The 12,300-nt window shown below is 31.7% G+C and overlaps 1 long non-coding RNA gene across 2 annotated transcripts; it reads left to right on the top strand.

Annotated features, from left to right (window-relative positions):
* Positions 1-376: 376 nt before the first annotated feature.
* Positions 377-3,500, top strand: LOC130015343 (uncharacterized). Of its 2 annotated transcripts, XR_008790453.1 has the most exons (3): positions 377-517; positions 2,122-2,222; positions 3,299-3,500. It is a non-coding gene; the product is annotated as an uncharacterized LOC130015343 (long non-coding RNA). The 2 variants fall into 2 exon arrangements; XR_008790452.1 differs by lacking the exon at positions 377-517 and having other exon boundaries at positions 1,497-2,222.
* Positions 3,501-12,300: the final 8,800 nt, after the last annotated feature.

Below are 12,300 nucleotides of genomic sequence, written 5' to 3' on the forward strand. Positions count from 1 at the left end.
TTAAGTAGGACCTCGAAAATAGTTATTAAATTCACGAGATGAATTTATAAGTGTGAAAATGTGATTTTGTGTGTGTTTTGCCTTAAGTTTAACTTTTGGCAATTTTATGTGTTAAATGTGAATTTTGCGATTTTACGCTAAAAATCGTCAAAATAATTATTTTAATTATTTTAAAGGCCCAAAAATATTTTAATTCAGCTCATATGTTATGATTTAATGTTTTTTGAATATTTGAGAAATTTGAATTTATTTTGCCCCTAGAGTTCGATTTATTTACAAGAATGCCATAATGGCAAACTTGTAAATAAACCAAACATGAAACTAATATCTAGATATTTTCTCTAGACAATCTTGGTGCCCAAGTAATTCAATCATCTTCTCCATTTGTGTGGGTGCCAAATTCTCCATTGCACCAAACACCAAAGCTTATACTTTTATTTTCTCACAAAATTTTCTTAATATAAAACGTAGCAAATTTCCCGTAGATTGTTAATCTATCCTTGCATGTTGAATCAAGGTGAATTTCAAAGCTCAAATCTTTACTTTTATTTGCTGATGTTAGTTGAGATCTAGATACATGCTTAGGATGGTTAAAAATTGTTGTTTGATGGTTGATTAGTTGGTTTTAATTGCTAGTTTGATGGGTTTCGGTTTTAAAATAATTTTTCCGTGAAATTAAATTAATTATTTTAATTTTCTGGGCTGATCTAAATAGTGAGGTTAAAATATGCTTTAAAGTGTGATTTTTTGTGGATTAAAAATGTTAAACATTTCGGGTATTAATTTAATGGTTTGGAGTTCGATTTTTAATAGTTTTAAAGGCTTAAAAATCGCTTAAAAAGGGTAAATAAATGGATTTTAAATTTCTGGAAATAAGTTTGTTCATGGTTGATCTAAATGTTGGTTTGATGATGAATAAATGTTTAATGGTGAATTTTTAATGTTTTGTTAATCAGGTTTAATTTTTATAATAGTTTAATCGGTAAAAAAATGTTTAAAAAGGGTATTTTTGTCATTTTAATTTCTGGACAGAAATTATTCATGAAAAATATATGAAATATATATGTTTATTATTTATGGAATTTAATTGATTTAGTTGAGGTGTTTTGACAGATTAATAATCGGTTTTGATTATTAATTGTTTATACGGTTTTAAATTGTTAAAATTGTTAAAATTATGATAAATAATTTATTTTAATTTTGGGGCTGCTGTTTTAATATGATAATTAAAATAAATATGTATTGGTAGATTTTTGGGTGATTAAAATTGTGTAAAAATGATTTTTGAACGTTTTAACGGTTTTTAAAGCTCATCGGAGCTTGACCAAATTCCGGTGGTGACCGGAGTGATCAAAACATAAATGGGATTTTGAGTTTGAGAGTTGTTGATTTATTGAATTTGGTTGGGTTTGGACTTGATTGTCAAAATTTAAAGTTTAGGAGTTAAAGTGTAATTTTCATAAAAATAAAGGATCAATTGGTAATTTAACCATATTTCCAGATTATTGATGTATATAATCTGATGTGAAATGATTTTGAGAATTTAAAGAATTTTGATGATTTTTAAAAGAATTGGATATGTTTTTGCCGAAAACTAGAGTTTTGGGGTTAAATTGTATTTTTCCAAATTTGAAGGATTACATGGTATGTTAGCCAAAAATTCCAGATTATGTAAGTTAATAATCTGAGATAAAATGATTTTGTCAATTTTGAAATTAATTGATTTATGAAAGGACCTAAACGGTCAATTTTGAAAAGTTTGAGGGTATTTTGGTATTTTGACCAAAAATGGAATTTAAGCTAATATGGGGCTGTTTTAATATATTTAAATAAATAACCTTGAAGTGGAAAGTATTATTCTATATAAAGAAATATATTTTATATGACAAAGTATATTTATGAAAAATGAAGTATTTAAATGAATATTTCTGAAAAATGGTTTTATGTGTAAAAAGAGATAAGTAAAGAAAAATTACATGAATAAAATAAGTTATGAACTTATTAAATAAGAAAGTATTTGGAGGTTAGAATTAATTAATTAAATTAAATTAAGATGGTATAGAGTTAATTCCAGAGTATGATTTTATTAATTAAGAGAATTAATATTTTGATCCTAACTAGATTCGACAAGTTGTCGAGCTATCGGGTCGGAGGACCAAGGGAATTAAAGGAGTTTATCTTAAGGAGCATTGACGGAGTAATACCGTAGTTAAACGGTTTCTGTGAGTACATGTTTTTACATTTCGGTATTCGTAAAGTCTCCTATTTTAACATACTGTGTGATATATGTGTTGCGGTGTTATATGTTTACATGCCTTGTATGGATGTATGTTTTATGTATATACTATATGTATATATTATTTTGATATACAAAGATACACACATAGTTTTGAAAATTATTATGCAATTGCTTATGCTTGAATGCGTGTTACATCGGTTGGCTTCGCTATCGATGTCAGTTTATGTGTGTGTGTTGCATCGGTTGGCTTCGCTATCGATGTCAGTTTATGTGTGTGTGTTACATCGGTTGGCTTCGCTATCGATGTCAGTTTATGTGTGTGTGTTACATCGGTTGGCTGTGCTATCGGTCTCAGGCGATTAGGAAAGATCGGTTGGCTGTGCTATCGGTCTCAGGCGATTAGGAAAGATCGGTTGGCTGTGCTATCGGTCTCAGGTGAATATGGTTGATCGGTTGGCTGTGCTATCGGTCCCATAATATTGTGTGTGTGTGTGTTAGATCGGTTGGCTGTGCTATCGGTCTCAGGTGAATATGGTTGATCGGTTGGCTGTGCTATCGGTCCCATAATATTGTGTGTGTGTGTGTGTGTTAGATCGGTTGGCTGTGCTATCGGTCTCAGGTGAATATGGTTGATCGGTTGGCTGTGCTATCGGTCCCATAATATTGTGTGTGTGTGTGTGTGTGTTAGATCGGTTGGCTGTGCTATCGGTCTCAGGTGAATATGGTTGATCGGTTGGCTGTGCTATCGATCCTATAGTAATATGTGTGTATATTACATCTGTTAGTTTTGCCATCAATGATAGATGGATGGAATTGAGAAATGTGTTTTCGATTTAAAAGTCAAGGTGAATGGTTGACTTTTATTGATATGAAATGACTTGTCAAAATATGTTATGTGTGAGCTCAGGCTTCAATTGTTTTAAAGACGTTTTCAAAGGATTTCGAAAATACATAAACTTATTTTAAATATAAAACGGTTTTTAACTTTATGTAATATTTATTTGTAACGGCATGAACTCACCAGTATATCTGACCCACGTTGTGGAATTATTTTTTCAGGACCGTTACCTGTCTTTTTGGACGAGACTTCACTTTGTTTGCTTCTCGAAGTCTCCTTGTTTGAATTGTGGTATTTTGTTCAGTAGCGCTACAATAGTAGTTATCCGCAGTAGATTAGTATAGTCTCATTGTATTCAAATGTTTTAAAGCGCATTTAAACTCTGATGTTTTGTCCCATCGGTTATTTAATAAATGTTTCATACATTTCTATTTTCAAAGCGAAAAATTTATAGTGTTTTTCAGGCTTGCTACGGGTTTCGGAGCAACCACTCCCATTCCCTAGCGCCGGTCTCGACTCGAGATTTCGGGTCGTGACAAAATGTTTCACCTTTAGCGATTTAAACCAAACGTTTACAAATGCTACGAAACAAAAGCAAACGTTTCACCATTTTAGCGGTTTTAGCCAAGCGTTTACAAACGCTACGAAACAAAACCAAACGTTTAAAACGTTACGAAATAAAAACAAACGTTACGAAAAAAAAGTTTACGATACAAAACCAAATGTTTAAAACGTTACAAAACAAATCAAAACGTTTCACATTTTTAGCGATTTAAGCCAAACGTTACAAACATTACGAAACAAAACCAAACGTCTCACCTTTTTAGCGATAAAAGCCAAACGTTTGCAAAAGTTACGAAAAAAATCAAAATGTGTCCCTATTTTAGCGATTTAAGCCTAACGTTTACAAAGGTTACGAAACACAACCAAACGTTTCCCCATTTTAGCGATTTAAGCCAAACGTTTATAAACGCTACGAAACAAAACCAAACGTTTAAAACGTTACGAAATAAATCCAAATATTTCACCTTTTTAGCGATTTACACTAAACGTCTACAAACGTTTCGAAACAAATCCAAACGTTTCGCCTTTTTAGCGATTTAAGCCAAACGTTTACAAACGTTACAAAACAAATCCAAGCGTTTCACCTTTTAAACAATTTAAGCCAAACGTTTACAAACGTTACGAATCAAATCCAAGCGTTTCCCCATTTTAGAAAATTAAGCCAAACGTTTACAAACGTTACGAAACAAATCCAAGCGTTTCGCCTTTTTAGCAAATTAAGCCAAACGTTTACAAACGATACGAAACAAATCCATACGTTTCAGCATTTTAGAAATTTAAGCCAAACGTTTACAAACGTAACGAAACAAAACCAAACGTTTCCCAATTTTAGCGAATGTTTCACCTTTTTAGCAATTTAAGACAAATGTTTACAAACGTTACGAAACAAATCCAAATGTTTCACTTTTTTAGAGATTTAAGCCAAACGTTTACAAACATTACGAAACAAATCCAAATGTTTCACCTTTTTAGCAATTTAAGCCAAACATTTACAAACTTTATGAAACAAATCCAAGCGTTTCTCCTTTTTAGCAATTTAAGCCAAACGTTTACAAACGTTACGAAATAAATCCAAGCGTTTCACCTTTTTAGCAAATTAAGATAAACGTTAACAAACTTTACGAATCAAATCCAAGAGTTTCACCTTTTTAGCAATTTAAGCCAAACATTTACAAACTTTACGAAACAAATCCAAGCGTTTCACCTTTTTAGCAATTTAAGCCAAACGTTTACTAAACGATACGAAACAAATTCAAGCGTTTCACCTTTTTAGCAAATTAAACCAAACGTTTACAAATGTTACGAAACAAATCCAAACGTTTCACCTTTTTAGCGATTTAAGCCAAACGTTACAAATGTTACAAAGCAAACTTTTAAACGTTACGATACAAATCCAAATGTTTCACCTTTTTAGAAATTTAAGATAAACATTTACAAACGCTACGAAACAAATCCAATCGTGTAACTTTTTTAGAGATTTAAGCCAAATGTTTACAACGTTACGAAACAAATCCAAACGTTTCACCTTTTAAGCGAATTAAGCCAAACGTTTCGAAACGTTACGAACAAATCCAAACGTTTCCCCTTTTTAGCGATTTAAGCCACACGTTTACAAACGTTACTAAACAAATACAAAAGTTTAAAACGTTACGAAACAAATCCAAACTTTTCACTTTTTTAGCGATGTAAGCCAAACGTTTGCAAACGATACGAAACAATTCCAAACTTTTCACCTTTTTAGCAATTTAAGCCAAACGTTTACAAACTTTACGAAACAAAACCAAACGTTTCACCTTTTTAGCAAATTAAGCTAAACGTTAACAAACTTTACGAATCAAATCCAAGAGTTTCACCTTTTTAGCAATTTAAGCCAAACATTTACAAACTTTACGAAACAAATCCAAGCGTTTCACCTTTTTAGCAATTTAAGCCAAACGTTTACTAAACGATACGAAACAAATTCAAGCGTTTCACCTTTTTAGCAAATTAAACCAAACGTTTACAAATGTTACGAAACAAATCCAAACGTTTCACCTTTTTAGCGATTTAAGCCAAACGTTACAAATGTTACAAAGCAAACTTTTAAACGTTACGATACAAATCCAAATGTTTCACCTTTTTAGAAATTTAAGATAAACATTTACAAACGCTACGAAACAAATCCAATCGTGTAACTTTTTTAGAGATTTAAGCCAAATGTTTACAACGTTACGAAACAAATCCAAACGTTTCACCTTTTAAGCGAATTAAGCCAAACGTTTCGAAACGTTACGAAACAAATCCAAACGTTTCCCCTTTTTAGCGATTTAAGCCACACGTTTACAAACGTTACTAAACAAATACAAAAGTTTAAAACTTTACGAAACAAATCCAAACGTTTCACTTTTTTAGCGATGTAAGCCAAACGTTTGCAAACGATACGAAACAATTCCAAACTTTTCACCTTTTTAGCAATTTAAGCCAAACGTTTACAAACTTTACGAAACAAAACCAAACGTTTCACCTTTTTAGCAAATTAAGCTAAACGTTAACAAACTTTACGAATCAAATCCAAGAGTTTCACCTTTTTAGCAATTTAAGCCAAACATTTACAAACTTTACGAAACAAATCCAAGCGTTTCACCTTTTTAGCAATTTAAGCCAAACGTTTACTAAACGATACGAAACAAATTCAAGCGTTTCACCTTTTTAGCAAATTAAACCAAACGTTTACAAATGTTACGAAACAAATCCAAACGTTTCACCTTTTTAGCGATTTAAGCCAAACGTTACAAATGTTACAAAGCAAACTTTTAAACGTTACGATACAAATCCAAATGTTTCACCTTTTTAGAAATTTAAGATAAACATTTACAAACGCTACGAAACAAATCCAATCGTGTAACTTTTTTAGAGATTTAAGCCAAATGTTTACAACGTTACGAAACAAATCCAAACGTTTCACCTTTTAAGCGAATTAAGCCAAACGTTTCGAAACGTTACGAAACAAATCCAAACGTTTCCCCTTTTTAGCGATTTAAGCCACACGTTTACAAACGTTACTAAACAAATACAAAAGTTTAAAACGGTACGAAACAAATCCAAACTTTTCACTTTTTTAGCGATGTAAGCCAAACGTTTGCAAACGATACGAAACAATTCCAAACTTTTCACCTTTTTAGCAATTTAAGCCAAACGTTTACAAACTTTACGAAACAAAACCAAACGTTTCACCTTTTTAGCAAATTAAGCTAAACGTTAACAAACTTTACGAATCAAATCCAAGAGTTTCACCTTTTTAGCAATTTAAGCCAAACATTTACAAACTTTACGAAACAAATCCAAGCGTTTCACCTTTTTAGCAATTTAAGCCAAACGTTTACTAAACGATACGAAACAAATTCAAGCGTTTCACCTTTTTAGCAAATTAAACCAAACGTTTACAAATGTTACGAAACAAATCCAAACGTTTCACCTTTTTAGCGATTTAAGCCAAACGTTACAAATGTTACAAAGCAAACTTTTAAACGTTACGATACAAATCCAAATGTTTCACCTTTTTAGAAATTTAAGATAAACATTTACAAACGCTACGAAACAAATCCAATCGTGTAACTTTTTTAGAGATTTAAGCCAAATGTTTACAACGTTACGAAACAAATCCAAACGTTTCACCTTTTAAGCGAATTAAGCCAAACGTTTCGAAACGTTACGAAACAAATCCAAACGTTTCCCCTTTTTAGCGATTTAAGCCACACGTTTACAAACGTTACTAAACAAATACAAAAGTTTAAAACGTTACGAAACAAATCCAAACTTTTCACTTTTTTAGCGATGTAAGCCAAACGTTTGCAAACGATACGAAACAATTCCAAACTTTTCACCTTTTTAGCAATTTAAGCCAAACGTTTACAAACTTTACGAAACAAAACCAAACGTTTCTCCTTTTAGAAATTTAAGCCAAACGTTTAGAAACGTTACGAAACAAATCCAAACGTTTCACCTTTTTAGCGATTGAAGCCAAAATCTTACAAACGTTACGAAAAAAATTCAAGCGTTTCACCTTTTTAGCGATTTAAGCCAAATGTTTACAAACGTTACGAAACAAATCCAAATGTTTCCCATTTTTAGCGATTTAATCCAAACGTTTACAAACATTACGAAACAAATCCAAACGTTTCACCATTTTAGCGATTTAAGCCAAACGTTTACAAATGTTTACGAAACAAATCCAAGCGTTTTGCCTTTTTAGCAATTTAAGCCAAATGTTTACAAACGTTACGAAAAGATCCAAACGTTTCACTTTTTTAGCAATTTAAGCAAAACATTTACAAACGTCACGAAACAAATCAAAACATTTCACTTTTTTAGCGGTTTAAGCCAAACGTTTATAAACGTTACGAAACAAAACCAAACGTTTCACCTTTTTAGAAATTGAAGCCAAACGTTTACAACGTTGCGAAACAAATGCAAACGTTTCAAATTTTTAGCGATTTAAACAAAACGTTTACAAGCGTTACGAAAAAAATATAAATGTTTCACCTTTTTAGTGTTTTAAGCCAAACGATTACAAACGTAAAGAAAAAAATCTGAACGTTTCACTTTTTAGCGATATAAGCCAAACGTTTAAAACGTTACGAAATAAAACCACACGTTTCACCTTTTTAGCGATTTAAGCCAAACGTTTACAAATGTTACGGAACAAAAACAAACGTTACCCCTTTTTAGCAATATAAGCCGAAGGTTTACAAACGTTACGAAACAAAACCAAACGTTTCACCTTTTTAGCAATTTAAGCCAAACGTTTACAAATGTTACGAAACAAATCCAAATGTTTCACCATTTTAGTGATTTAAGCAGAAAGTTTACAAACGGTACGATACAAATCCAAACGTTTCCCATTTTAGCGATTTAAGTCATACGTTTAAAACGTTACGAAACAAATCAAAACGTTTAACATTTTTAGCGTATTAAGTCGAACGTTTACAAATGTTACGAAACAAAACCAAACGTTTCACCTTTTTAGCGATTTAAACCAAACGTTTACAAACGTTATGAAACAAATCCAAACGTTTCCCCATTTTAGTAATTTAAGCCAATTGTTACGAAACAAATCCAAATGTTTCACCTTTTTAGCAATTTAAGCAAACGTTTACAAACGTTACGAAACAAATCCAAACGTTTCCCCTTTTTAGCGATTTAAGCCAAACGTTTACAAACGTTACAAAACAAATCAAGAAATTTCACCTTTATAGCCATTTAAGCCAAACCTTTACAAACGTTACGAATAAATCCAAACGTTTCCCTTCTTTAGTGATTTAAGCCAAACGTTTACAAATGTTACAAAACAAATCCAAAAGTTCCAACTTTTTAGCGATTTAAGTGAAACGTTTACAAACGTTACGAAACAAATCCAAACGTTTCACCTTTTTATCAATTTAAGCCAAATGTTAACAAACATTACGAAACAAATCCAAGCGTTTCACCTTTTTAGAAATTTAAGCCAAACGTTTACAAACGTTACGAAACAAATCCAAGCGTTTTACTTTCACCTTTTCAGCGTTTTAAGCCAAATGTTTACAAACATTACGATACAAATCCATACGTTTCGCCTCTTTATCAATTTAAGCCAAACGTTTATAAACGTTACGAAACAAATCCAATCGTTTCACCTTTTTTGATTTGCGCCAAACGTTTACAAACTAACGAAACAAAACCAAACGTTTCGCCTTTTTAACGATTTAAGCCAAACGTTTACAAACATTATGAAAACATTTCACCTTTTTAGCAATTTAAACCAAACAATTAAAACGTTACGAAACAAATCCAAATGTTTTACGTTTTTAGCGATTTAAGACAAACATTTACAAATGTTACGAAATAAATCCAAACGTTTCACATTTTTAGCGATTTAAGCCAAACGTTTACAAACGTTACGAAACAAATCTAAGCGTTTAAACCGTTACAAAACAAAACCAAACGTTTCGCATTTTTAGCAATTTAAGCCAAACGTTTACAAATGTTACGAAACCAATCCAAACGTTTCCCCTTTTTACCGATTTAAGCCAAATGTTTACAAACGTTACGAAACAAATCCAAACGTTTCCCCTTTTTGGCGATTTAAGCAAAATGTTTACAAACGTTACGAAACAAACCCAAGCGTTTCACCTTTTTAGCAATTTAATCCGAACGTTTACAAACTTTACGAAACAAAACCAAACGTTTAGCAAATCGCTAAAAAGGTTTACAATCGTTACGAATCAAAATAAAACCAAACGTTTACAAATGTTACGAAACAAATGCAAACGTTTCCCTATTTTAGCGATTTAAGCCAAACGTTTACAAACGTTACAAAAAAACCAAACGTTTCACCTTTTTAGCGATTTAAGCCAAACGTTTATAAACGTTACGGAAAAAACAAAATATTTACAAACGTTACAAAACAAATCCAAATGTTTCAACTTTTTAACGATTTAAACAGAAGGTATAAAACGTTACAAAACAAAACCAAACATTTCACCTTTTTAGCGATTTAAGCGAAACGTTTACAAACGTTACAAAAACAAATCCAAATGTTTCACCTTTTTAGCAATTTAAGCCAAACGTATACAAATGTTACGAAAGAAATCCAAACGTTTCCCATTTTTATCGATTTAAGCCAAACATTTACAAACGTTACGAAACAAATCTAAATGTTTCCCCTTTTTAGGGATTTATGTCAAACGTTTACAAACGTTATGAAACAAATCCAAATGTTTCCCCATTTTAGCGATTTAAGCCAAACCTTTACAAACGTTACAAAACAAATCCAAACGTTTCACCTTTTTAGCAATTTAAGATAAACGTTTACAAACGTTTCGAAACAAATCCAAACCTTTAACTTTTTTAGCAATTTGAGCCAAACGTTTACAAACGTTACGAAAAAAATACAAACATTTCACCTTTTTAGCGATTGAATTCAAATGTTTACAAATGTTACAAAACTAAACCAAATGTTTCACCTTTTAAGCATTTAAGCCAAACGTTTACAAAGGTTACGAACAAAAATCTAAACGTTTAACCTTTTTAGCAGTTTAAGACAAACGTTTACAAACGTTATGAAACAAAAGCAACGTTTAAAACGTTACGAAACAAACGTTATGAAACAAACATTACGAAACAAATCCAAACGTTACAGAATAAATCCAAACGTTTCACATTTTTATCAATTTAAGCCAAACGTTTACGAACGTTACGAAACAAATCCAAACGTTTCCCCATTTTAGAGATTTAAGCCAAACGTTTACAAACGTTACGAAACAAACCAAACGTTTCCCCTTTTTAGCGATTTAAGCCAAACGTTTACAAAGGTTATGAAACAAATCCAAACGTTTCCCCATTTTAGCGATTTAAGCAAAACGTTTACTAACGTTACGAAACAAATCCAAACGTTTCCCCATTTTTGCGATTTAAGCCAAACGTTTACAAACGTTACGAAACAAATCGAAACGTTTCACCTTTTTAGCGATTTAAGCCAAACGTTTACAAATGTTACAAAACAAAACCAAACGTTTCCCCATTTTAGCGATTTAAGCCAAATGTTTACAATACTAAACAAATCCAAGCGTTTCACCTTTTTAGCAATTTAATCCGAATGTTTACAAACATTACAAAACAAAACCAAACGTTTACACACGTTACGTAACAAATGCAAACGTTTCTCCATTTTAGCGATCTAAGCCAAACGTTTCCAAACGTTTCACCTTTTTAGCAATTTAAGCCAAACGTTTACAAACGTTATGAAACAAATCCAAACGTTTACAAACATTACGAAACAAAACAAAATGTTTCCCATTTTTAGCGATTTAAGACAAACATTTTATACGGTACGAAACAAAATAAACGTTTCACCTTTTTAGCGATTTAAGCCGAACGTTTACAAACGTTACTAAACAAAACCCAACGTTTCGTCGTTTTAGCGATTTAAGACTAACGTTTACAAACGTTACGAAAAAAATCCAAACGTTTCACCTTTTTAACGATTTAAGGCAAACGTTTACAAACGTTAAGAAACAAAACCAAACGTTTCACCTTTTTAGCGATTTAAGCCAATAGTTTGCAAACGTTGCGAAACAAATCCAAACAGTTAAAACGTTACGAAACAAAACCAAATGTTACCCTATTTTAGTGATTTACGCCGAACGTTTACAAATGTTACGAAACAAATCCAAACGTTTCACCTTTTTAGCGATTTAAGCCAAACGTTTACAAACGTTACAGAACAAATACAAGTGTTTCACATTTTTAGCTAAGCCAAACGCTATAAAACAAATCCAAACATTTCTTCATTTTAGCGATTTAAGCCAAACGTTCACAAACGTTACGAAACAAATCCAAGCGTTTCATCTTTTTAGCGATTTAAGCCAAACGTTTACAAACGTTACGGTAAAAAAAAAATGTTTCCCATTTTTAGCGATTTAAGGTGAACGTTTACAAACGTTACGAACAAAACGAAATGTCTCACCTTTTTGGTGATTTAATCCAAACGTTACGAAACAAATCCAAACGTTTCACCTTTTTAGCGATTCAAGCCGAACGTTTACAAACATTACGAAACAAACGTTTGGTTTTGTTTTTGTTTCTTAACGTTTTAAGACAAACGTTACGAAACAAAACCAAACGTTTCCCCTTTTTGGCGATT

This window comes from Mercurialis annua, linkage group LG3 (genome assembly GCF_937616625.2).
Source record: "Mercurialis annua linkage group LG3, ddMerAnnu1.2, whole genome shotgun sequence".
NCBI classification, from domain to species: domain Eukaryota; kingdom Viridiplantae; phylum Streptophyta; class Magnoliopsida; order Malpighiales; family Euphorbiaceae; genus Mercurialis; species Mercurialis annua.